The sequence below is a fragment of the Mesoplodon densirostris genome, chromosome X (assembly GCF_025265405.1).
Source record: "Mesoplodon densirostris isolate mMesDen1 chromosome X, mMesDen1 primary haplotype, whole genome shotgun sequence".
Lineage (NCBI taxonomy): Eukaryota > Metazoa > Chordata > Mammalia > Artiodactyla > Ziphiidae > Mesoplodon > Mesoplodon densirostris.
This window is the reverse complement of record NC_082681.1, coordinates 8,286,142-8,311,246: the sequence shown is the minus strand read 5'-3', so window position 1 is coordinate 8,311,246 and position 25,105 is coordinate 8,286,142. Positions and strand designations below refer to the sequence as shown.

The 25,105-nt window shown below is 36.6% G+C and overlaps 1 non-coding gene across 1 annotated transcript; it reads left to right on the top strand.

Annotated features, from left to right (window-relative positions):
* Window positions 1-9,091: 9,091 nt before the first annotated feature.
* Window positions 9,092-9,200, top strand: LOC132482849 (U6 spliceosomal RNA). Its single transcript, XR_009531008.1, has one exon. It is a non-coding gene; the product is annotated as a U6 spliceosomal RNA (small nuclear RNA).
* The last annotated feature ends 15,905 nt before the right edge of the window (window positions 9,201-25,105 follow it).

The following is a 25,105-nucleotide window of genomic DNA, read 5'->3' as shown; positions in this document are numbered from 1 at the left end:
ACAACAAATAAAATTTTAAAATCTCTAGAAGGAATCAATAGCAGAATAACTGAGACAGAAGAATGGATAAGTGATGTGGAAGATAAAATAGTGGAAATAAATACTGCAAAGCAGAATAAAGAAAAAAGAATGAAAAGAATTGAGGACAGTCTCAAAGACCTCTGAGACAACATTAAACACACCAACATTCAATTTATAGGGGTCCCAGAAGATGAAGAGAACAAGAAAGGGCCTGAGAAAATATTTGAAAAGATTATAGTTGAAAAATTCCCTAATATGGGAAATGAAATAGTCAATCAAGTCCAGGAAGTGCAGAGAATCCCATACAGGAAAAATCCAAGGAGAAACATGCCAAGACACATATTAATCAAACTATCAAAAATTAAATAAAAAGAAAAAAATATTAAAAGCAGCAAGGGAAAAGCAACAAATAACATACAAGGGAATTCCCATAAGGTTAACAGCTGATCTTTCAGCAGAAACTCCGCAAGCCACAAAGGAGTAGCAAGACATGTTTAAAGTGATGAAAGGGAAAAACTAACCCACCAAGATTACTCTACCCAGCAATGATCTCATTCAGATTTGAAAGAGAAATTAAAATCTTTACAGACAAGCAAAAGCCAAGAGAATTCAGCACCACCAAACCAGCTTTACAACAAATGCTGAAGGTACTTCTCTAAGCAGGAAACACAAGAGAAGGAAAAGACCTACAATAACAAACCCAAAACAATTAAGAAAATGGTAATAGGAACATACATATCAATAATTACTTTAAATGTAAATGGATTAAATGCTGCAACCAGAAGACATAGAGGGGTTGAATGGACACAAAAACAAGAACTGTATATATGCTGTCTACAAGACACCCACTTCAGAATTAGGGACACATACAGACTGAAAGTGAGGGGATGGAAAAAGATATTCCATGCAAATGGAAATCAAAAGAAAGCTGGAGTAGCATCCTCATATCAGACAAAATAGACTTTAAAAGAAAGACTATTAGAAGAGACAAAGAAGGACACTACATAATGATCAAGGGATTAATCCAAGAAGAAGATATAGTTGTAAATATTTATGCACCCTACATAGGAGCACCTCAATACATAAGGCAAATGCTAACAGCCATAAAAGGGGAAATCGACAGTAACACAATCATAATAGGGGACTTTAAGACCCCACTTTCACCAATAGACAGATCATCCAAAATGAAAATAAATAAGGAAACACAAGCTTTAAATGATACATTAAACAAGATGGAATTAATTGATATTTATAGGACATTCCATACCAAAACAACAGAATACACATTTTTCTCAAGTGCTCATGGAACATTCTCCAGGATAGATCATATCTTGGGTCACAAATCAATCCTTGGTAAATTTAAAAAAATTGAACTTGTATCAAGTATCTTTTCCAACCACAGTGCTATGATACTAGATATCAATTACAGGAAAAAAATTATAAAAGATACAAACACATAGAGGCTAAACAACACACTACTAAACAACCAAGATATCACTGAAGAAATCAAAGAGGAAATCAAAAAATACCTAGAAACAAAAGAAAATGAAAAGACGATAACCCAAAACCTACTGGATGCAGCAAAAGCAGTCCTAAGAGGGAAGTTTATAGCAATCCTACCTCAAGAAACAAGAAACATCTCAAATAAACAACCTAACCTTACACCTAAAGCAATTAGAGAAAGAAGAACAAAAATCCCCAAAGCTAGCAGGAGAGAAATCATAAAAATCAGATCAGAAATAAATGAAAAAGAAATGAAGCAAACAATAGCAAAGATCAATAAAACGAAAAGCTGGTTCTTTGAGAAGATAAACAAAATTGATAAACCATTAGCCAGACTCATCAAGAAAAAAAGGGATAAGACTCAAATCAATAGAATTAGAAATGAAAAAGAAGTAACAACTGACCCTGCAGAAATACAAAGGATCATGAGAGATTACTACAAGCAACAATATGCCAATAAAATGGACAAGCTGGAAGAAATGGACAAATTCTTAAAAAGCACAACCTTCCAAGACTGAACAAGGAAGAAATAGAAAATATGAACAGACCAATCACAAGCACTGAAATTGAAACTGTGATTAAAAATCTTCCAACAATCAAAAGCTCAGGACCAGATAGCTTCACAGGTGAATTCTACCAAACATTTAGAGAACAGCTAACACCTATGCTTCTCAAACTCTGCCAAAATATATCAGAGGGAGGAACACTCCTAAACTCATTCTATGAGGCCACCATCACCCTGATACAAAAACCAGACAAAGATGTCACAAAGAAAGAAAACTACAGGCCAATATCACTGATGAACATAGATGCAAAAATCCGCAACAAAATACTAGCAAACAGAATCCAACAGCACATTAAAAGGATCATACACCATGATCAAGTGAGGTTTATCCCAGGAACGCAAGGATTCTTCAATATACACAAATCAAACAATGTGATACACCATATTAACAAACTGAAGGAGAAAAACTATATAATCATCTCAATAGATGCAGAGAAAGCTTCTGACAAAATTCAACACCAATTTATGATATAAACCCTCCAGAAAATATGCATAGAGGGAACTTTCCTCAACATAATAAAGGCCATATATGACAAACCCACAGCCAACATCACTCTCAATGGTGAAAAACTGAAACCATTTCCACTAAGATCAGGAACAAGACAAGGGTGCCCACTGTCACCACTATTATCCTACATAGTTTTGGAAGTTTTCACCACAACAATCAGAGAAGAAGAAGAAATAAAAGGAATCCATATCAGAATAGAAGTGGTAAAAGTGTCACTGTTTGCAAATGACATGATACTATACATAGAGAATACTAAAGACTCTACCAGAAAACTACTAGAGCTAATCAATGAATTTGGTAAAGTAGCAGGATACAAAATTAATGCACAGAAATCTCTCTCATTCCTATACACTAATGGTGAAAAATCTGAAAAGAGAAAGTAAGGAAACACTCTCGTTTACCACTGCAACAAAAAGAATAAAATACCTGTAATAAACCTACCTAAGGAGACAAAAGACTTGTATGCAGAAAACTATAAGACACTGATGAAAGAAATTAAAGATGAAACCAACAGATGGAGAGATATACCATGTACTTGTATTGAAAGAATCTACATTGTGAAAATGACTATGCTACCCAAAGCAATCTACAGATTCAATGAAATGCCTATCAAACTACCAATCGCATTTTTCACAGAACTAGAACAAAAAAAAATTCACAATCCATATGGAAACACAAAAGACCCCGAAGAGCCAAAGCAATCTTGAGAAGGAAAAACAGAGCTGGAGGAATCAAGCTCCTTGACTTCAGACTATACTACAAAGCTACAGTAATCAAGACAGTATGGTACTGGCACAAAAACAGAAATATAGATCAATGGAACAGGAGAGAAAACCCAGAGATAAACCTATGCACATACGGTCACCTTATTTTTGATAAAGGAGGCAAGAATATACAATAGAGAAAAGCCAGCCTCTTCAATAAGTGATGCTGGGAAAACTGGACAGCTACATGTAAAACAATTAATTTAGAACACTTCCTAATACCATACACAAAAATAAGCTCAAAGTGGATTAGAGACCTAAATGTAAGGCCAGGCACTATAAAACTCTTAGAGGAAAACATAGGCAGAACACTCTATGACATAAATCACAACAAGATCCTTTTTGACCCACCTCCTAGTGAAGTGGAAATAAACACAAAAATAAACAAATGGTACCTAACGAAACTTAAAAGCTTTTGCACAGCAAAGGAAAGGATAAACAAGACGAAAAGACAACCCTCAGAGGGGGAGAAAATATTTGCAGATGAAGTAACTGACAAAGGATTAATCTCCAAACTTTACAAGCAGCGCATGCAGCTCAATATCAAAAAAACAAACAACCCAATCCAAAAATGGGCAGAAGACCTAAAAAGACATTTCTCCAAAGAAGATATACAGATTGCCAACAAACACATGAAAGGATGCTCAGCGTCACTAATCATTAGAGAAATGCAAATCAAAACTACAATGAGGTATCACCTAACACCAGTCAGAATGGCCATCATTAAAAAAATCTACAAACAGGGCTTCCCTGGTGGCGCAGTGGTTGAGAGTCCACCTGCCAATGCAGGGGACACGGGTTTGTGCCCTGGTCCGGGAAGATCCCACATGCCGCGGAGTGGCTGGGCCCGTGAGCCATGGCCACTAAGCCTGTGTGTCTGGAGCCTGTGCTCCCTGACGGGAGAGGCCACAACAGTGAGAGGCCCACATACCACAAAAAAAAAAAAAATCTATACATAATAAATGCTGGAGAGGGTGTGGAGAAAAGGGAACCCTCTTGCACTGTTGGTGGGAATGTAAACTGATACAGCCACTATGGAGAACAGTATGGAGGTTCCTTAGAAAACTACAAATAGAACTACCATATGACCCAGAAATCCCACTATTGGGCATATACCCTGAGAAAACCATCATTCAATAAGAGTCATGTAACACAATGTTCACTGCAGCTCCATTTACAATAGCCAGGACATGGAAGCAACCTAAGTGTCCATCAACAGACGAATGGATAAAGAAGATGTGGCACATATATACAATGGAATATTACTCAGCCATAAAAAGGAATGAAATTGAGTTATTTGTAGTGAGGTGGATAGACCTAGAGTCTGTCATACGGAGTGAAGTAAGTTTGTAAGAGAAAAACAAATACCGTATGCTAACACATATATAGGGAATCTAAAAAAAATTGCTCTGAAGAACCTAGGCACAGGACAGGAATAAAGATGCAGACCTAGAGAATGGACTTGAGGACACGGGCAGGGCGAAGAGTAAGCTGGGATGAAGTGAGAGAGTGGCATGGACATATATACACTACCAAATGTAAAATAGGTATCTAGTGGGAAGCAGCTGCATAGCACAGGGAGATCAGCTCACTGTGACCACCTAGAGGGGTGATATAGGGAGGGTGAGAGGGAGATGCAAGATGGAGGGCATATGGGGTTATATGTACATGTGTAGCTGATTCACTTCGTTATACAGCAGAAACTAACATACCACTGTAAAGCAATTATACTCCAATAAAGATGTTAAAAAAATATGAACACTGACTCAAATGTATAGGGGAATATGCAACAGTCTAACATATGTATACTTGTAAATGAAGAAAGCTAAGGGGCAGAAAATATATTTAAAGTAGTAAAGGCTAGGTTATCAGCAAGAACAGTAGAATAAGAACCCTCAAAATTTTTCTCCTCCGTAAAGTCTGTGAAAAAACTGGCAAAAAATGTCAGAATCAACAATTTCCAAACTCTGGAAACTACTGGAAGGCTTGCAGAAATCTAGGTAGTACTTATTCAAGAAAAATGGCTGAAACCCTGTAGATCACTCATCCATAACAGCAATAAGAACATTGATCCAAAAAAAAAAAGAAATTGACAAAGTCAATTTTAAATAACTCTAGAAATTAACCAAAGGCTTGCAAAAATCTGAGGACCACTTTTTCAAAAAAAATGGGTGTAATATAGATAAGAAGAGCAAGTTTTTCATTTTTACTTGTTCTATTCCCATACAAAGTCATGTATGCAAATATTTATATTTATAACAGTTATTAACAATCACCAGAAACTTGGAGGAAAAAAACAAATGTTTATCAAATGATGAGCAGTTAAACACATTGGGATAGAACTTTACCTTCCCAAATACATGAAAACATATTCCAGCCTCTAATGTGTTAATAATAAAGAGCAAAAAATAAAACTTCCCTCAGTGATTTAATTTCTCTAGCCAGTACCTAATCTCTCTATCCTCATTTATTGACAACTTTTCAAAATCTGTTTACAATGGCTGCCTCTTCTGAATCTTTGCCTGTGATCAGTAGTGCCATTCACCTTTGCTCTTGTTCTGCATAATACAATAGAGCCAGGCAGATTTTGGGTTTAGCCCCAGGTTCATCACTTATATGAATGTATGACCTTGGACAAGTGATCTAACTCCTTTGAACTCAATTTCTTCACATGCAAAACAAAATTCATTACTGGTACCCTCTGTAGAATTGTTATGAAGACTGAGCAAAACTATACAGTTAATCACTGCAGAATATCTGGCATAGAATAGACACTCAGGAAATAGTAATAGTTTGTGTTTTAGGGTGCCAGTGTATAGCATTCCTCCTTTCCATGTGCAATAACTGAACCAATAATTGAAAAAGATCAAGGAGTAAATAGATGAACAACAAAGAAGACCCTTATTACTGATAATACTAATATGGAAGAATCAGAAGTTTAACAACAATGGGCTTCCTAATATTTTCCTCTAGAAGTAGGAAGACTTACCCAGTCAGTCCGAGTCAGCAATGGATAATTATAGGCTTATTCCTATAAAAGGTATCATGTAAAATTTATGGCATGGAAAAACATGATGCAATTTCCCCTGTCTATATTCAGCCTTACTACTGAAGGGAAGCAGAATATGTCACCCCAAAATATGCCTCTTTGGCATTAGCATTATCTTGAACTGGTTATTTTTAAGCAACAGCAGATACAAGAAAAGCTCTGAAAACTGAATTCAAGTAGCCTTTTGCAAGGGACATTTACATTTATAAAGGAAATAGCCATTTGTAAGGGTGTTTCCCTCTCTGTACTAGAAAGAGGGTTTGATTAAATCTCTAGAAACTTATAAGTGGAAAGGCGGGGACTTAAATCTGCATAACGAACTGACCCTTGTTTACTGTGCATTGTTTGACAGCCTACCATAACTGCCCCCCCATCCCACCCAACATGTTTCATCTCCAGCTGAAGTTCATTCTTAAGGTGGTAGCCTGGGTCATTTGAGGCTTTACTCTGTTTTCCTGGGTCTCTCCCATGTATACTGGAGGTATACTTGTTATTAAACTTGTTTGTTTTCTCCTGTTAATGTTTTATTACAGGGGTGTCTCAGCCAAGAACCTAAAAGGGTAGAGGGAAAATTATTTTTCCTCCCCTCCACTACCAACAACAGTAAGGGGAGAGGGGAAAAAATCTATATGAATGCAAAAAATGTTGCCTGCCATATTAGTAAACAAAGGATGTTGCAGCCATCAAGCCATCACATTACAGCTGCCCCCCACGGTGACCCCTGAGGAAACTCAAACTCCATAGAAACAGGATGCCTGCCACCAGGCAGTCAACCACTGCAGCCACCCCCCAACGAGGCACCTGAGGACACTCAGGATGAGAACACACAGCCTACTGGTCCCAGATAGCTGAGGTGTATATCAAAGGAATGATTTCAATGAGCCCCAGACTTTTGCACCTTCCTATACAGAGAAAAGCATTAAAATCATTAACCTGAGATGTCTGGTTTTCTCTAACAGTAATCTTTTGATGTTCCAACCACCTGGTCTTTGTTGCAAAAACTCCCATATATCCTGGCTCCTCCCTTACTTCTTGGGAGCAGTCCCTCAGAGCTGTCAGAGAGGCTGTGTCCCGGGCTTAAGTCCTCAGTTTTGTCCAAAAAATAAAACATAATTCTCAACTTTTAGGTTGTGCATTTTTTTAGTCAACATCTATATACACCCTATTCCTTATCCCCAAAATTCATGAGTAAAATAAGTCACATCACCTTCCTTAAGGAGAAATGAATGATTGGATAAGGAGAGGTCCCTTTTCCTTCAAGGTCCAGTTCGTATGTTATCTCTATACAAAATCTTTCCTGGCCCTTCTACTCTGAAATAACTTTTATCCTTCTTGAATCTTCCTTGGTTAGTATATGTGTCCCTCTTAAAGCACAGACCACATTATTCAAGAAATGATCACTATCATTTATACCTATATTATTTTCACTACATTCATCCACTTATCCAACAATTGTTTCTTGATCACTCTCAAATGTATCGGGCAATGTGCCAAGTGCTGGTGAACACGACATAGTTTCTATCCACCTGGAGCTTAAAAGCTGGTTGAGGAGATGGACAATAATGTCCTCGAGGGAGTAATCTGTACCTGCTCTTTTCTTTGTAGCCCCCTAAGATTTGCTCAGTAAAAGTTCATGGAATGAATTATAAAATATTAATAAACAGAAACCTCAATTAAATAGAGTTGGTAGACAGGAAGGGGAACTCTCTGGTCCTGTGATGATAGCAGAGCCCAACAGAAAGAAAAACTCTTCTTTGCAGGCAAGGACTCAGCCAATGAAAGGCCAGGGACTCTTTGTTTACTCTCCCTTTAAAAAAGCCTCTCCTTCCCTTGCCATGTGGGGACTTGCAGGTGGCTCATCACGGTTGCAGACCTCAAATTACAATTCTCTGCTGACCCCAAATAAACCCATCTTTGCTGGAGAAATACCTGGTAGACTATTTGTTTCAGGGCAACAGAATTAATAGTTTAAGATAAAAGCCACTACTTGATTCAGTAGTGGGAGTCAAAATAAAAGCAAACATACTTTCTCTATTAGAAGTGTCATATTTTAAATTAATAAGTACTCAAATTATACTTGAAGTATTTGAAATACTAGTGATTCCGCAGAATGTGTTCACATACAAAATATGAAGTGCTAATAAACACAACTAAATATCATTAATATAATGACATTTGTACACAAACAAAGCATTTGATGTAATAATTCCTAGTCAGAACCAGCTGGCACAATCTTACAGGTAAAAAGACATCAGCATCCAAATAGATGAGGAAATCATTGAATAAACCACTGCATTATTAGCTCACAGACAAGTCCAACAGTCTCAGCAGTCTCATGGTTCACAACTTGCAGCAAAACAAATCTATTAGGTAATTGTTAAGTAAAAATCTTGCCCAGTGTTGTAAAAATTTAGGGTAGATCTCATGCAATAGAAAAATACAATTTAAGCTCATTTATTTTCACAATAAAGCATAACCTTGACCACTCAGACATATGATTTACCTAGTACAACTTTTAAAAGTGTCCTTGCCTGGACTCCACCCCCAAAGATTCTGGTTGCTTGGGTTGGGGATAAGACCCCAGTATTTGGATTTTATAGGCATGGGGGATTCTTATGCAAGTGGTCACTGGACCACACAGTATTTGTGAAATACTGTTTTAGATTAAGAATCATTTTCCAGTGCTTGGTTCGGCAGCACATATACTAAAAATTGGAACAATACAAAGAAAATTAGCATGGCCCCCTGTGCAAGGATGACACGCAAATTTGTGAAGCGGTCCATATTTTTAGAAACAGACTCACAGACATAGAGAACAGACTTGTGGTTGCCAAGGAGGAGCGGGAGGTGGGGGAGGGATGGATTGGGAGTTTGGGACTAGCAGATGCAAACTAGTATATATAGAATGGATAAACAACAAGGTCCTACTGTAGAGCACAGGGAACTATATTCAATATCCTGTGATAAAACATAATGGAAAAGAATTATGAAAAAGAATGTATATATATGTATAACTGAATCACTTTGCTGTACGGCAGAAATTAACACGACACTGTACATCAACTATACTTCAATAAAATAAATTTTTAAAAATAATCATTTTCCAGACATCTAGACAGATTAACTTTATGACAGCTTTTTCTGAACTTAAAATAGACCTCTGTCACATATGGGGAAGGAAAGATAATTTTCCCTCTACCCTTCTAGGTTTTTGGCTGAGACCTCCCTATAATAAAGAGACAGATTAACAGGATAAAGACAAACAGAATTTTAATAACATGTATCCCTCCTGTATACATGGGAGAGACCCAGGAAAACTGAGTAACTCCCCGAAATGCCCCAAGTCACCACCTTAAATACCATCTCAAGCTAAAGACAAAAGAAGATGTTGAGGGTGGTAGGAGGGGGGCCCAGTTATAGGAGGTGACCAGGAAGAGCACAGTAAACAAGAGTAAGGTTCTTACACAGATTTAACTCCTTGCCTTCTGCATTGATAAGAGTTCCTAGAGATTTAAAGTCCTCTTTCTCTTCCTGTTATAGAGAGAGAGAGACACTCTCACAAATGGAGATTTACCTTATAAATGCAAATATCTCTTACAAAAGGATGACTTCTACTCAGTTTTCAGAGCTTTTCTTATGTCTGCTGTTTCTTAAAAATAATCAGCCTAAAATAATCCTTATGCCAATGAGGCATATTTTGGGGTGACATTCTGTTCCCCTTCACATAAATCTCTGTTCTCTCTTTCACATATGTAAAGATACTGTAAGGGAGTGCCTATCAACCTTGACTATATAATGGAATCACATGGGAATATTTAAAATATACCAATAATTAGAGCCCTCAACTCAAATTGTTGATTTAATTGATCTGGGGTGTATCCTGAGAATTAGAATTTTAAAAAATCTCCTCGTATGATTTTTCCATGAAACCAAGGTTAAGAATTTTTGATATATTTGAAGTGTTTATCAGCGTTAATATATATACAAGACCTCATGGGTCAAAGAAGAAATCATGATGCAATTGGAAAATCTTTAGATCTGAGTGAAAATACTACACATCAAATGAAAATACTACATTTCAAAACTTGTGGAATGCAATGAAGCCAGAGCAAATACACAGAGAAAAGAAAATATAGCCTTAAGTAACATGTGAGAGAAGAAATGCTGAAAATTCATGAGCCAATTATCTAACTTATGAGTTATAAAATATCAAATCAATTCAAAGAGAATGGAAGAGAACAAAGACAAGGATAGAAATAATGAATAGAAAATAATGATAAAATCATCAACAGCTACTTCTTTGGGAAGACTAATCGATAGACAAATCTCTGTCATCAAGAACAAAATATCCACTATGTAAAGGACACATACCTACAAATATAGCAGTTATTAACAAAATGATGATCAGATATTATGATTAACTCAAGGCCTATAAATGTCAAAACTTATACAAATAAGCAGTTTCCTTGAAAAATATCAACAGTGACAAGAAATAATAGAAACTGAAATATACCTATATGCAAGCATTAAAAAAATTGACCAACTAGATAAAGAAGATGTAGTATATATACACAATGGAATATTACCCACCATAAAAATAATGAAATAATGCCATTTTCAACAGCATGGATGGACCTTGAGGGCATTATGCTAAGTGAAGTAAGTCAGACAGTGAGAGACAAATACTGTATTATTTCACTTCTACGTGGAATCTAAAAAAACAAAATAAGTGAACAAACATAATAAAACAGAAATATTGTCATAGATTCAGAGAACAAACAAGTGGTTGCCAGAGGGGAGCGGGGTGGGAAGAGGAGAGAAATAGCTGAGGAAGATTATGAAACGTGCCATGTGGGGATTAAAAAGAAATTGACCAGTCCTTAAAAATTATATGCTGTCTGTCTCTCTCTCTCTTTCTCTCTCTCTCTCTCACACACACACACACACTCTCAGGTAGTTACACAGGTGCAATCTACAGATTCAAAGAACGTATGTAACATATACAACTTTTACAGAAAATCAAAAAAGAAGGAACAATTTAGTCAGGGTAGCATAAACTTAATACCAAAACCTGACAAGGACATCAGGAGAAGGAAATGTCACAAGTCAATCTCTAAAACATAGAAGCAAAGTTCTTAACTAAAAATAAAATAAAATTATACACACACACGTCAAATGAATTATACATATATATATAATATAATGTGCTGGTTATGTCCTAAGAGATTCTAAGAGTGCAAGGAGAGTTTTAACATTAGAAAATTAGTTGATGTCCTACCCTACATTAACAGATAAATGGAGAAAAGCCAGATAATCGCACCAACTTTTAAAAAGCTGGGATTCTTACTTCTTATCAGGTGTTTACTTCATACCAAGTGCTTTACTGTTGTAATCTATAATCTGGCTCTGTCATTAACATTAAATTTGCACTAATTATTAATGTTAGTTATCTGGCAGTATAAAAATAATAGCTTATGAATTAGAGAATTGAAAACTTTATGCACAATATGAACCTTGGTTTCGTTGATAAAACCACTGAGTTTGCATTGTGAGCTACAAAATCATACAGTGTAATAAAATACCTCATTTTCTTGCTGACAAAATAATATTCTTGGCAGAACATCAAATTCCTAGTGATAAAAATGTTTTTTTTTTCATTCTTGGGCTGAAAGGGACTTAATAGAAAAAAAGAAACATGTTTAAAAATATAAACATATGTCTCCAAGTAAAATATACTTGATAAAGATAACACATTGTTGGAATGACTAATTAACACTTATTTCCCAGAAAACACAGAGCAGTTTACAAAGAACCAGCCACCTGTTACGGTATTTCCATCAACTGTTCTTTCACTTCTTGCTCAGGAGTTTGGGTTTCCACCATATATAAAATTGTATTAAACAAATTAACCTTATGCAAATAATGTAAATAAAAGGTATCTAACTCTGAATAGTGGAAGAAGTGGAGGTTTTTTTTGAACAATAATTAAAGATTCTTTGCTCAAATGAGAAAAAAAGTAATTTCTTTTTAAACCAAACTTCTAGTAGATATTGTCACCTTTAAAACCAAGGCTCTGCTTCATAGAGGTGTTGAAGTTTCATCTCAAAGATGTTCCATGCTGGTTTTGTGATAATGGTCATTTACCTTGAAAGAATTTTAAAACTGCAGCTCTGTTCATAGCCTGGGAAGAGGCAGACTGTAATACCTTTTCCTGATACTAGAAATGAGTATTAGAACTAAAGAAGCAGGTTAGAAGTATCAATTACTTTCTCTTACAGGATTTGATTTTCTTTAAGTTGAGCCAATCTCAACAAATCAGAACAAGTGTATGTTGCTATTGTCAGAAGACAAGGTCAATAGTTGTGATAAAAACTTTCAATGTGACTGTAGTCAGAAGACACATGATTTGGGGCTCTCTGGAAAATGCAATCATCTTCTACAATCAAATATTATAGAGTTTAATATGTAAATTATAATTTCCTTAGGTCATAAATCAAAACCATGAATAAAAACAATGCCTCCAAGGGACTCCCCTGGTGGTCCAGTGGTTAAGGATCGCCTTCCAATGCAGGGGACCTGGGTTCGATCCCTGGTCGGGGAACTAAGATCCCACATGCCTTGGGGTTACTGAGCTCGTGCGCTGCAACTAAGACCCAACACAACCAAAGATTAAAAATATAAATAAAAAATGCCTCCAGTGACCCAAGAAAATAAGTACTACTATTTTATATACCAATGACACTTAAGAGCTTCAAAATACTTTCTTTCCCATGTAATCCCCATTTTATGTAAAAAAAATGAGGTTCAGAAACAATTATAATAATGCTATTAGTATTACTATAATGCCTCACTAACATTTATTAAGTCCTTGCTCTGTGCCAGACAAGCACCCATAAATGGCAGCACAGCAGCAGCTTCTAGGTTGGCTTGCCACAGTCCCATAGATTTGACTAGTAAGGAGATAATAAGCAGAAATGGATTCACTTTATTACTTCCACAGACAGCAAAAGCAAAATCAGCATGGTGTCACCTTCAGATGTCCCTGGACCCTCTAGATGACACTTTATCAGAGGGACCACATGACAGATGACTCGAATGTTGGTTCACTCTGTGGTAGAGGAGACAAACAGTTTTGTAGAATTAATTACACAGGAGCTTGGGGCTGTACCTTAAAGGGCAGGGCAAAGTGGAAAGCCCCGTACTCACTAGAACCAGAGAGAGAGATGATAAACTGCCTTATGGAAGCCTTCCACAAGATCGGGAGCCTCCTGCAAAATAGGGAGGAGGATGAGAAACAGACTTGTGACAGTCTTCACAAAACTCCCATCTTGCCATGTGAGAGGATCACAGGATGTTCTGCCAAGATCCGGGTCAAACTGTAGTTGAGCCTTGCCTACGTGACCTCTGTGAAGACATGCAAGGTGGCCAGGGTGGTGCAGCCATTCCTCTACACATACCTTATATAAATTAATCCTCAGAAAGATAATATAATTATCTCTATTTTACCAATAAAGGCTGCGAGACTGGAGACTGAAAATGGTTAAATATTTGTATGTCCAAGGACACCATTTATGACTTTGTATTTTGGGGACTACAAGTTACAGAATACCCAATTTGAAGAGGCTTAAACAATGGAAACATGTAATTTTCTCACCAAGATGTGTGAGAGTTGGTGATTCCAGAGTCAGTCTGGCAGCTCAATTATACTATTAGGAACCCATTTTCTTTCCATAATTCTACTCTGTCCCCTTTAGCATGTGAACGTTTTGTCCTCTGGCTTGTTGCTTCATGGTCATAAGATAGCTGCTGCAGCTCCACATATCACACCATCACAGGACAGTGACCAAAGTTGGAAGGCAGGGATAACAAACACAGGGAAGGAGGGAAGGTGCTACCCTAACAAAATCATACTTCTACTAGCAAGGAAGGAAGGGGAAATGGTCATCATGTTGACAACCAACAGTGTCTGTCACACACAACTAATCAGTACTAGAATTAAAACTAGAGGAAGAACTAATTTTTTTGTAACTTAAGTCCACCACTCCCAAATATGACACTTGTTTTTTACATGCTTATTTGCAAGAGAAAAGTCTAATTTCTTCTATCAGTGGCCTCATCCCACTGAAAGGACAGAATAGATTTTATTATTAATATGCTTCATCTTGTAGGTAAATCTCTTAAGCTTATCCCTAGCTCTGAAGAACAGTAAGATAGAGACAACTATGCCCTTGGGCTAAACTGGAAGGTTTGAGTATGCTCAGTAAATGATCAAGACCAGGCTTTTCTTTTGCATATAATGTTGGTAGACATGGACACATGACTTCTTAGGACAAGTGGAATGTGAATAACTATGGTATGTTTACTTCTAGGCACAACATTTTAAGACAGGATTGGCAAACTTTTATTCTGTTCAGAGCCAGAGAGTCTGTATTTTGGGCTTTCTGGGCCACATACAATCTGTCACAGCTATTCAACTCTGCCCCTGTAGTGCAAAAGCAGCCCTAGACAACACATAAACGAATGAGGGTAGCTGTATTCTAATGAACCAGATGGTGGGCCAGATTTAGCCCACAGACCATAGGTGCCAACCCCTGCTGAAAGAGATCATGAACAAATCACCATGTTCCCTTCCTGCTGGTAGGATGAGAAGCGATGTTCTAAAGAGTGAAGGGTCCATCAGACTGGATTCCTGAGTGAGGATGATGTGGAGCTGAACACCCGGTAACGCCAAGATGGGTGTACAGCAGAGCAAGAAATAAACTTTAAGTCACTGAGATCTTTAGGTTGTTTGTTACCATGGCAAGACCTAGCCCATCTTGACTAATACAACATGTTTATTCTTTGTGTAATTAATTGAGTCATATTCTCTCAGTAATAAAGAGAAAGCAATAAAGAATGGAATATTTCAGAGTGGGAGAGATATGAAAGCTTCTTAAGTTGCCAACATGCAACATTAAACCTTTACTAATCCTGCAAATAGATGTGATTCATTATAGCATTTTGGCCTGACCTAGATTTTCCATTTTATTGGCAGATTCCTTTTTGACTACATGATTCACATGTATAGTCTCATTTAATATTTATAATTTTATTTCTCTGACCACAGAGTCCATCTGTAAGGGAGAAGGGAATGTTGAAGAGACAAATCATGAAATCAGATTACTGAGAAAGTAGGAAGGAGTAGGGACCAGGGCATCATAGATGGAGGCATCAGCCTTAAATTGGAGAAGGGATCTCATTGAGGCCAGAGAAAAGCTGTAAAACCCAGCAATAAGCACAGTTGGTCTTGGAAACCTTAGATTAGCAACCATTTTAGCATATGTTATTTACAACATTCTTTACTTTTCTGTAATCTTCACAATAACTCTGCAAACTCAGTAGTATTTTCCTTAAGTGTCCTTAAAGGTAAAGACAGTGTATCTCAGAGAGCTTAAGTAACTTACCTAAGGTCACATGACTAGTAAATGGCAGGGTGAAGATTCAAACCTGAGGCTTCTTGATTCCAAAATCTGGGTCATAAAATGGCATGATTGTAAGCTTCCTGAGGATAAGAATAGTGTTTTATGCTAGACTCGATACCAGTGGTTCTCAACCAGGGGGTGATTCTGTGCCTCAAGGGACACTTAGCAATGTGTAGAGATATTTTAGGTTATTAACAACTGAGTACGTGAGGGTCACTACGGGCATCCACTGGGGAGAGACCATGGATGCTGCTAAATACCCTACAGTGCACAGGACAATCCCCGAATAAAAAAATCATCTCAACCCAAAATGTCAGTACTGTGGAGACTGAGAAACCTTGTTCTTTAGCTTATCTCTCTTAGCACAAACCCTTACAATGGCAGGTGCTGATTGATTGTAGAATTGAAAAGAGTGGCTTCTGTTTCACGGAATAATTCTATTTAATGAAAAAATGGAGGCCTGCCTTTCCATGCTGGATTTACCAAAATGATAGTCCTTGGATACTACTTGGTAGCACCACTGCGGGATCACATCCAGTTTTTCTGGTGATGCATAAACAAACAAGACAATTTGACCTGACCCCCATAAATCACAGTAGGGGACATATGTTTTATTTACCATTCCTTGCCAAGGCTCTCCAGGCACTTTGGTATTCAGACTATTAAGCATTTTAAGACAATTAAAACATTTAAATGCAGCAACAGACAAATATATTTAAACTTAATTTTAAATGTTCTAGGAAACTGAGTATTCTGAATACCAATAGCTTGCTAATGCTGCAGCAAATCCCCATAGATGCCATGTGTTCCGGCCCTTGCTGACACATGATTATAATTAGCAAACACTAGGGAATCAGTTCATTCTCACCTCAGTAAATACCTATGAACTTACAGAGATCAAAAGAGAAGATGTCAGGAGTAGTCTTTAAAAAAAAAAAAAGGACTCCACAGGCAATGGGATAAACCTTACTGGAAGCTAATATAAATAGGTATGTTGAAAATTCTGAGCAGCTAAGATCTTACTACTTCCAGGCTCTCCTTCCCAATTCCTTCTAGCACATCCATATCTATTTCTCCCAAACCCATCTACCACACTGTGCCTTGATGGATGGAATTGTCCTAAAGTTCAAAAGTGACTACGTCACTTACTTGTGCAAAAGTTCTCCCTATGTACTAAAACTGAAATTCAAAGTCGTTAACAATGTGGTCTCTTACTACTTCTCTTAGCCCACTTTATGCTTTGGTCAAAACTCATTCTCTATGTACACACCATGCCTTCTTTCCTGACTATTTCCTTTACCTAGTATACTTCTTCCTTCCCAACCCGGTTTCTCTCAATGGGAGGCACCCACCCAACATCCCAAGTTCTGGTACTCTTAATCTTGAATAATCCATTAGGGCAAAGTGCTGTACTATTTGTCCTTTTTAAGGGTGACCTTAACAGACTGACACAGAAGAGACAGTCAGGAAGTGAATTTTTAAATATGTAAATAAATAAAGTAATGAAATACAGAATAGAAAAGAATATAACCATTCATGGACAAATAACAGTGTATCAGGAGCCAAGGATTACTATTTAATCAATTCTGTGCATTTGAGATCTGTGATATACATAAAGATAAAAAGAAGAAGAGAAAAAGCATTGCCTCTGTTGTTTCAACTACTGGAAGATACTGAAAACTGCATTCAAGTAAAAACAAGATGAAATCAATGTTTTTGAGATGCAATTCTCTGCATAAAGAGGCAGTGGACTAGGAGCTATTGAATTATAGGATGAGTTTGAGAGGCATTAAAGGAAAAATAAACTTTAATTTAGAGCTTGATTAAAGAAATATTATATGTAAGTATGAATTTTTATGTTAAACATGTTTGTTAAACATCAAGTGCTTTTTCAGCAAAAAGTAAAGAAGTTAAAATCAATAGTAATTATTTTAAGCCTTTTCCCCTAAACATAAAAAAATTTCTTCTAGAACAAAGTTAAAAAGCTAAGAAAAATAGTACATTTAACTGGAATATATTTTATCAATTAAAAACAAAAATATTAAAACTATGAAAATGGGAAATAACAAAGTGAACTGATTCATTACTATATTGCCACACACTGACAAAGATTCTTTGCTTAACCAAACCTTAGTCAGGATCCTGAACCTTCTCCTAGGCCCATCTGTGTACTTCCTTGCAAAATCCAGTTTTAGCAATAACCCTGCTAAGTCAATTTAACCAGAATCCCCCTTACTCCTGATTTTCTCTTAGTAATTTTCCATTCACTGACTCTCCACTATGGTCCTTGGCTATAATGTTCCATTTGAACATGCTGTATTCAGAGTTGAGCTCAATCTCTCTCCCCCACTGTAAAATCCCAATGCAGCAGTCCCTATACAAAGCGCAATGGTCCTGAATAAAGTCTATCTTATCGTCTGTAAGTGTCACTGAATATTTTTTCTTAACTACATTTCATGGCAAACAATGATATTGTCAACTTTTTATAAGAACATGAACATGCCCTTTTGTAATTGTTATCATGTCAGCCAAGAAATAAGCATGCAGTTAAAGTGAGTTTCAGCATTTAAATGTATCTACACTTTCAAAGAAGAGGCCTAAAATCAACCGAAGGAAATACCTGAAGCTGGGATTTTCCATGCTACTCTTTCTAGTGATTCAGTGTATTCCAAGCAAATGTCTTTAAAATGGATGTTTAAAAATTGGTGCTAACAGTTAATCATAAAAGGCACAGGCGTTTTTGAAGACAATTTTTTCAGTTCTTTTTAATTTCAATTTTGTATCATTCTCTCCTATAAAGTGTGGCGAACGGACATCAGTTCAGACACTGCTATCTCAGCCTTCTAGTTGAATGGACATTAAGATTACTGTTGTTGCTTTTAAAGTGAAAACATCGCCTACCTTGGAAGAAGGGCATTTACTAAAATAATGCTGACATGATCAACACATCTGAGTGCAAATTTTTTAAATGTCATTTATCATCCACATATTTCTCTACCCAACACAATAGAGAAAAATAACGTTTGCCTTTGCTGATTATTCCCCAGATATTAACACCCAAAGGATATGGTTCCAAATGGACAGAAATGATTACTCAAATATTTGCACTCTTTGTGGGAGACCACGTGTTTGAGTTATAGTAGTGTTTGTACACACCTAACTCTAAGTTCTTTAGCTTATTTGAAAACTGCACAGACCTTTTCCTTTAAAACATAATTGTTGTCCACATGGGCAGACTAGTTGCATAGCTTCTGCGACATATACTCGATTCAAATCTCCCAACAAAATCAGTTTAAATACAGATGTGGCTCAAATATTTTATGTGATTTGAAAGTTATACTATTCTGAAATTGAAAAAAAAGGGGTAAAACAGTTTTTAAGGCTTTGCATTAAAAAGGAAACATCACAGAGTAGATTATTTCAAAATCAGAAAGATTTCCCTTTGTATAATAGATGTGTAGATTTATTTTATTGTGGTAAAATAAACAGGACATAAAACCTACTACAGTCACCATTTTTAAGTGTGCAACTTAGTGGTATTAAGTACATTCATACTGTTGTGCAACGATCACCACTGTCCATCCCCAGAACTCTGAGTGGACTATTAAGTCCTATAGTCAGTCATTCATAAATGAATGGATTTTAAATTTAAATGACAAACAATGATATTGTCAACTTTTTATAAGAACATGAACATGCCCTTTTGTAATTGTTATCATGTCAGTCAAGATATAAACACGCAGTTAAAGTGAGTTTCAGCATTTAAATGTATCTACACTTTCAAAGAAGAGGCCTAAAATCAACTGAAGGAAATACCTGAAGCTGGTATTTTCCATGCTACTCTTTCTAGTGATTCAGTGTATTCCAAGCAAATGTCTTTAAAATGGATGTTTGCCATTTAAACATTGTTTGCCATTTAAATTTAAATGTGCAGAATTTAAAATATGGGAAATTACATGCAAATGCAAATCTATAAATGATAAACTTTACCCATGGAATAAGGTAGATTTGCCTGTATAATGGATCATTTAAAATAGGGTTTAAGTATATACAATGGACTACTACTTGGCCACAAAAAAGAATGAAATAATGCCATTTGCAGCAACATGGACGCAACTAGAGATTATCATACTAAGTGAAGTAAGTCAGAAAGAGAAAGACAAATACCATAGGATATCACTTATATGTGGAAGCTAAAATATGGCACAAATGAACCTATCTACAAAACAGAAAGAGACTCTCACAGACATAGAGAACAGACTGGTGGGTGCCAAGGGGAAAGGGGTTGGGGAGGGAAGGATTGGGAGTTTGGGATTAGCAGATGCAAACTAGTATGTATAAGATGGATAAACAAGGTCCTACTGTATAGCACAGGGAACTCTATTCAATATCCTGTGATAAACCACAATGGAAAAGCATATAAAAAAGAATGTGTATACGTGTATAACTGAGTCACTTTGTTGTACAGCAGAAATTAACACAACATTGTAAATCAACTACACTTCAATAAAAAAATAAAATAGGGTTTAAGAAAGTTGAACAGTGAGTACTGAGTGGAGACTGTTAATTTCTCATACACAATTTGAAAACCATGTATAGTTAGTGAGGTTCTGAAACATACAGGAGCAGTTAACTCAACTAATATGTCAACATGGATAACTATTGTAAGGCCTAAAGGATAAATGGCCTTTACTCGAACTGATGCATTTTATGGGGAAAATAAAATGGAATTATATACTATAAAATCTGAGAGAAGGATTTATTTTTAAAATGCTGTCTAGACTATTAAAAAGAAAATTGATTTTAAAAATGCCGGGATAGAACAATTGAAATATTATGTACAAATAATTCTTGGCCCAAAATACTCTAGGTAGTAAATATAATTTTAAGACTCCCCATTAACTCTTACTCACTACTGTCCACTATGTTCTCAAAATATAATAACTAAAATATTGTTTATCCTTTTACAATACAAAAAGTATTTCCACATTTCTAGGGTAAGGTAGGAGTATTATATGGACAGTACAAATCCATTTTTATTTTTTGTGTGTATATGTATTGGTATGGGGTTGAAAATCATAGCATTGTTAATGTTGATGATTATAGTAATAATCATGGATTTCACTGAATCACCAAATATCCGAATTAGACTGGATCCTAGAGATCATTAAGTCCATTTCTTTTCAAACTTCATAAAGCAATAGAATGAAATCTGTCACAAAACCCCCAATATTTACTAGTGTGATAAAAGTGGAACTATTATACTGAAAGCCATTCTGTACCCCTGGGTTTTTTGTGAGACCTTTGTATTTAATTGAAAATTATCTTCTTTAATATAATTTCTATAGCTTCCAAAATTTATGCCATGGTTCTCTATGGGTTTTATAATTAGATAAACATTCTATTCATTCAACAAATTATTAAGCACCTAATATGTGTTAGGCCCTCTCCTGGGTTCTGAATATGTAGCAGTGAAAAAAATGTAGACAAGGTCCCTGCTATCCTATAGCTCCTATTTGAGTTCATGATTTACCACATTCCCTTCCTCCTGCCTCATTGTTGAAGCACACGATTTCGTACAGAAACCGGATGACTTCAGATGACTTACTTGGTTTGGTGTGCTTTGAAGAGGCTTATGTATATGGAGTTTAACATCAACTCTTAACATGGAGTTTTTTAGTAAGATTGGCAGCTGCAAAACAAACTTTCTCCTAAACTGTTATAAAATCTTTTGAAACAAAATGATAATAAATACATAAATAAAAATAAAACTATAGACTTTCTTTGCAGAGCCCTATTCAAGTTCACTGAGGTTGTTTCCAACCTTGGTTATTTGAATTGAATTCCCATTGACTAAAAATATGGTTTACCTTATGATAGGCAGAATGCAGTCTGTGTGTGTATTACTGTAATTACTATATTAGACAGAGCAATATTCTGGGGATTCTTAAGCATACAGTCTGCTTCCTGTCCAAATCCCCCACCCAATGTTTTGGTTACATCATTTTACATCAACCAGATAGGCAATATTTTTTAAAGGCAGCTGTAGCTGCCTTTATTGCAGATATTTACTGCAAATATTGCAGATGTTTCTAACTCTTTGAAAAGTATAAACAAGAACAGAAGAAAGGCAGCCTGTGAAGATCTAAAACATATCTCAGGAAAGTTATCTGCCTTGGAAAGCTGGAGTTTGCTTTGCTGTAATGACCTATTTTCAAGGACAAAGAGTTTATACAAAAGGATACAATTTGCTGAGTAATATGAAGAGTATAAAGGGTAAGAGTGTAAAGTGTAATCATAGTATTATCAGTAAGACAAGATATTCTTCAAATAATTTTTGAAAGTAACAACAGGATTCTACTTGGCTTGTTGATTCATAGTGGCCTCGAATACAAGCTGTTAACCTGCAATTTTCTCTGGGTATATGCATATCTAAAGAAAAATACTGCAAAAGAATTCTTGAAAATGAAACAGGCCCAGGCATAATATTCAGCAGTTTATCTTGAAACTGACCAAGAAATGGGGTTAAAGGTTTTCCGTGGGGTCTCTAAATTGAACCCACACCTCCCTTCCCTCTGTAATTGCAGAAAAAAAGGAAATTTGATGAACTTCAGTTTTATTTGTAGTTGAACATAAATACAATACTGCACAGTTTTATCTATCACAAAGGACATATGTACTGGTGAATATTCACTCAGTATAAATTTATGTCCTGTTTCAGATCGGGACTTGGCTGGAAAAAAGTCTCTCCCTAGTCCCTCCCTATCAATAACATTTACCTAAGCAGTTTTGGTTTGTTAAGAGAGAGATGGAGCAGGGGGCTTTGAAAGAAACAAGAGACATTTGTTAAAATTTGGTGTGTTTCAGGCACTTCATCATGCACCTTACATCTATTTCCTCATTGAATCCACTCAACAATTCCATTAGGCAGGCACTACTGGCATCCCAGTTTTACAGATAACTAAACAGAGAAGGTAAGAAACTTGCAAAGATCACAAGGCTGATACATGGAAAGGCTAGGACTTGAATCTAGGACAGTCCATCTCCAAGCCCCTACTCTAAACTACTATGCTATGCTGATTAAATGCAGAAATGGGATACTTCCAAATGTATTCAATACCTATTCATTGACTACTATTATTTTGCACATACCAGGCACTGGACTAGGTGCTATATAAATGAACAGGACACGTTCTCTGCCCTTGAGCAGCTCAAGGTCCTATGCAGGGGACTAATACATTAATGAATGAATATAAAGTGAGATAACTGTAATAGTAAAGAATATGTACTACATACTGTGGAAATACCAACAAGAGGATAACCAACTGTGTCTGGTGGCTAGAGAGAGACTTCACAGTGGAGAGAGACATTTCAACATTGACTTGAAGGAAGACTGGTTGCTCAGCAACTAGAGAGGAGAGTTTGGTGGAGGGGTAGCAGGGTGGATCCATTTTAGGCCGAACATATACCACACCTGAAAGTGTTTCTTTTGTGCCAGTAATCCAAAATGATTTAGTTTAACAGATCACTGTCAGCTTAGTGGCAGAGGCAAGGCTAGAAAGTTATGAAGGGCACACAGTATAATGAAAAGTCCCTTTGAGAGAGATAAAGAAACTCTACTGTTTATCTCATGATCACTTAATCAGTCACGGCTTTCCCCCTTCAAAACTGGGTATTAAGGCTGATGTTGCTTTGTGAACTTTGTATGTTTTCTTTGGGGAAGGAGAAGTGAAAGAAATGGAAGATAATGTTAAGAACTGCTATTAGCATGTTTATGGTATTCAAGAGGTCAGCCTTTAACGTTTTCAAAACAATACACATTGAAAGATATGGGTCCTGTCACCAAGCTGGGGAAGACCCTGTACAAGGTGAGGCTGTGATTGATCACACTGCCAACTCCAAGGCGACGCCTCAGCATTTACTACTTATATGAGCAGAAAATCATCAGCAGCCTGCACTGCAAGGAAGAGAATACTTAAAGAGAGAGATAAGGGAAAGCTCTATGGCAGTTGAAGTAAGTTATTATTTTGCAGGCTAAAAGGATGCTTTCTATATTTACAGTTTATATGATAATCCAACCATTCAGGAGAGCAAGTTAAAGTCCTGCAACTGCTAGTTCCAAACTATTCTGAATAGATTTCTTCTTCCTGTTTGGTATGATTGAGACAACATACATGTGTGCACATGCATGCCCTCTCACGTGTACATGTAGATACACACATACACACACATAGAGACATTTTCTTCAAAAGAGAAAGGTATGCTGAAACTAACCCCAACCTTTTGGGTTTACTTTTTCCTCTAAAGAAAAGTAAAAAGTTTGCCACTTTTTTTTTTAACATTTTATTGGAGTATAATTGCTTTACAATGGTGTGTTAGTTTCTGCTTTATAACAAAGTGAATTACTTATACATATACATATGTCCCCATATCTCTTCCCTCTTGCATCTCCCTCCCTCCCACCCTCCCTATCCCACCCCTCTAGGTGGTCACAAAGAACCGAGCTGATCTCCCTGTGCTATGTGGCTGCTTCCCACTAGCTAGTTATTTTACGTTTGGTAGTGTATATATGTCCATGCCACTCTCTCACTTTGTTGTCCCAGCTTACCCTTCCGCCTCCCCATATCCTCAAGTCCGTGCTCTACTAGGTCTGTGTCTTTATTCCCGTCTTACCCCTAGGTACTTCATGACCCTTTTTTTTCTTAGATTCCATATATATGTGTTAGCATATGGTATTTGTTTTTCACTTTCTGGCTTACTTCACTCTGTATGACAGACTCTAGGCCCATCCACCTCAATACAAATAACTCAATTTTGTTTCTTTTTATGGCTGAGTAATATTCCATTGTATATATGTGCCACATCTTCTTTATTCATTCATCTGTTGATGGACACTTAGGTTGCTTCCATGTCCTGGCTATGGTAAATAGAGCTGCAATGAATATTTTGGTACATGACTCTTTTTGAATTATGGTTTTGCCAGGGTATATGCCCAGTAGTGGGATTGCTGGGTCATATGTCAGTTCTATTTTTAGTTTTTTAAGGAAACTCCACACAGTTCTCCATAGTGACTGTATCAATTTACCTTCCCACCAACAGTGCAATAGGGTTCCCTTTACTCCACACCCTCTCCAGCATTTATTGTTTGAAGATTTTTTTTGTGTGTGTGTGGTATGCGGGCCTCTCACTGCCGTGGCCTCTCCCGTTGCGGAGCACAGGCTCCAGACACACAGG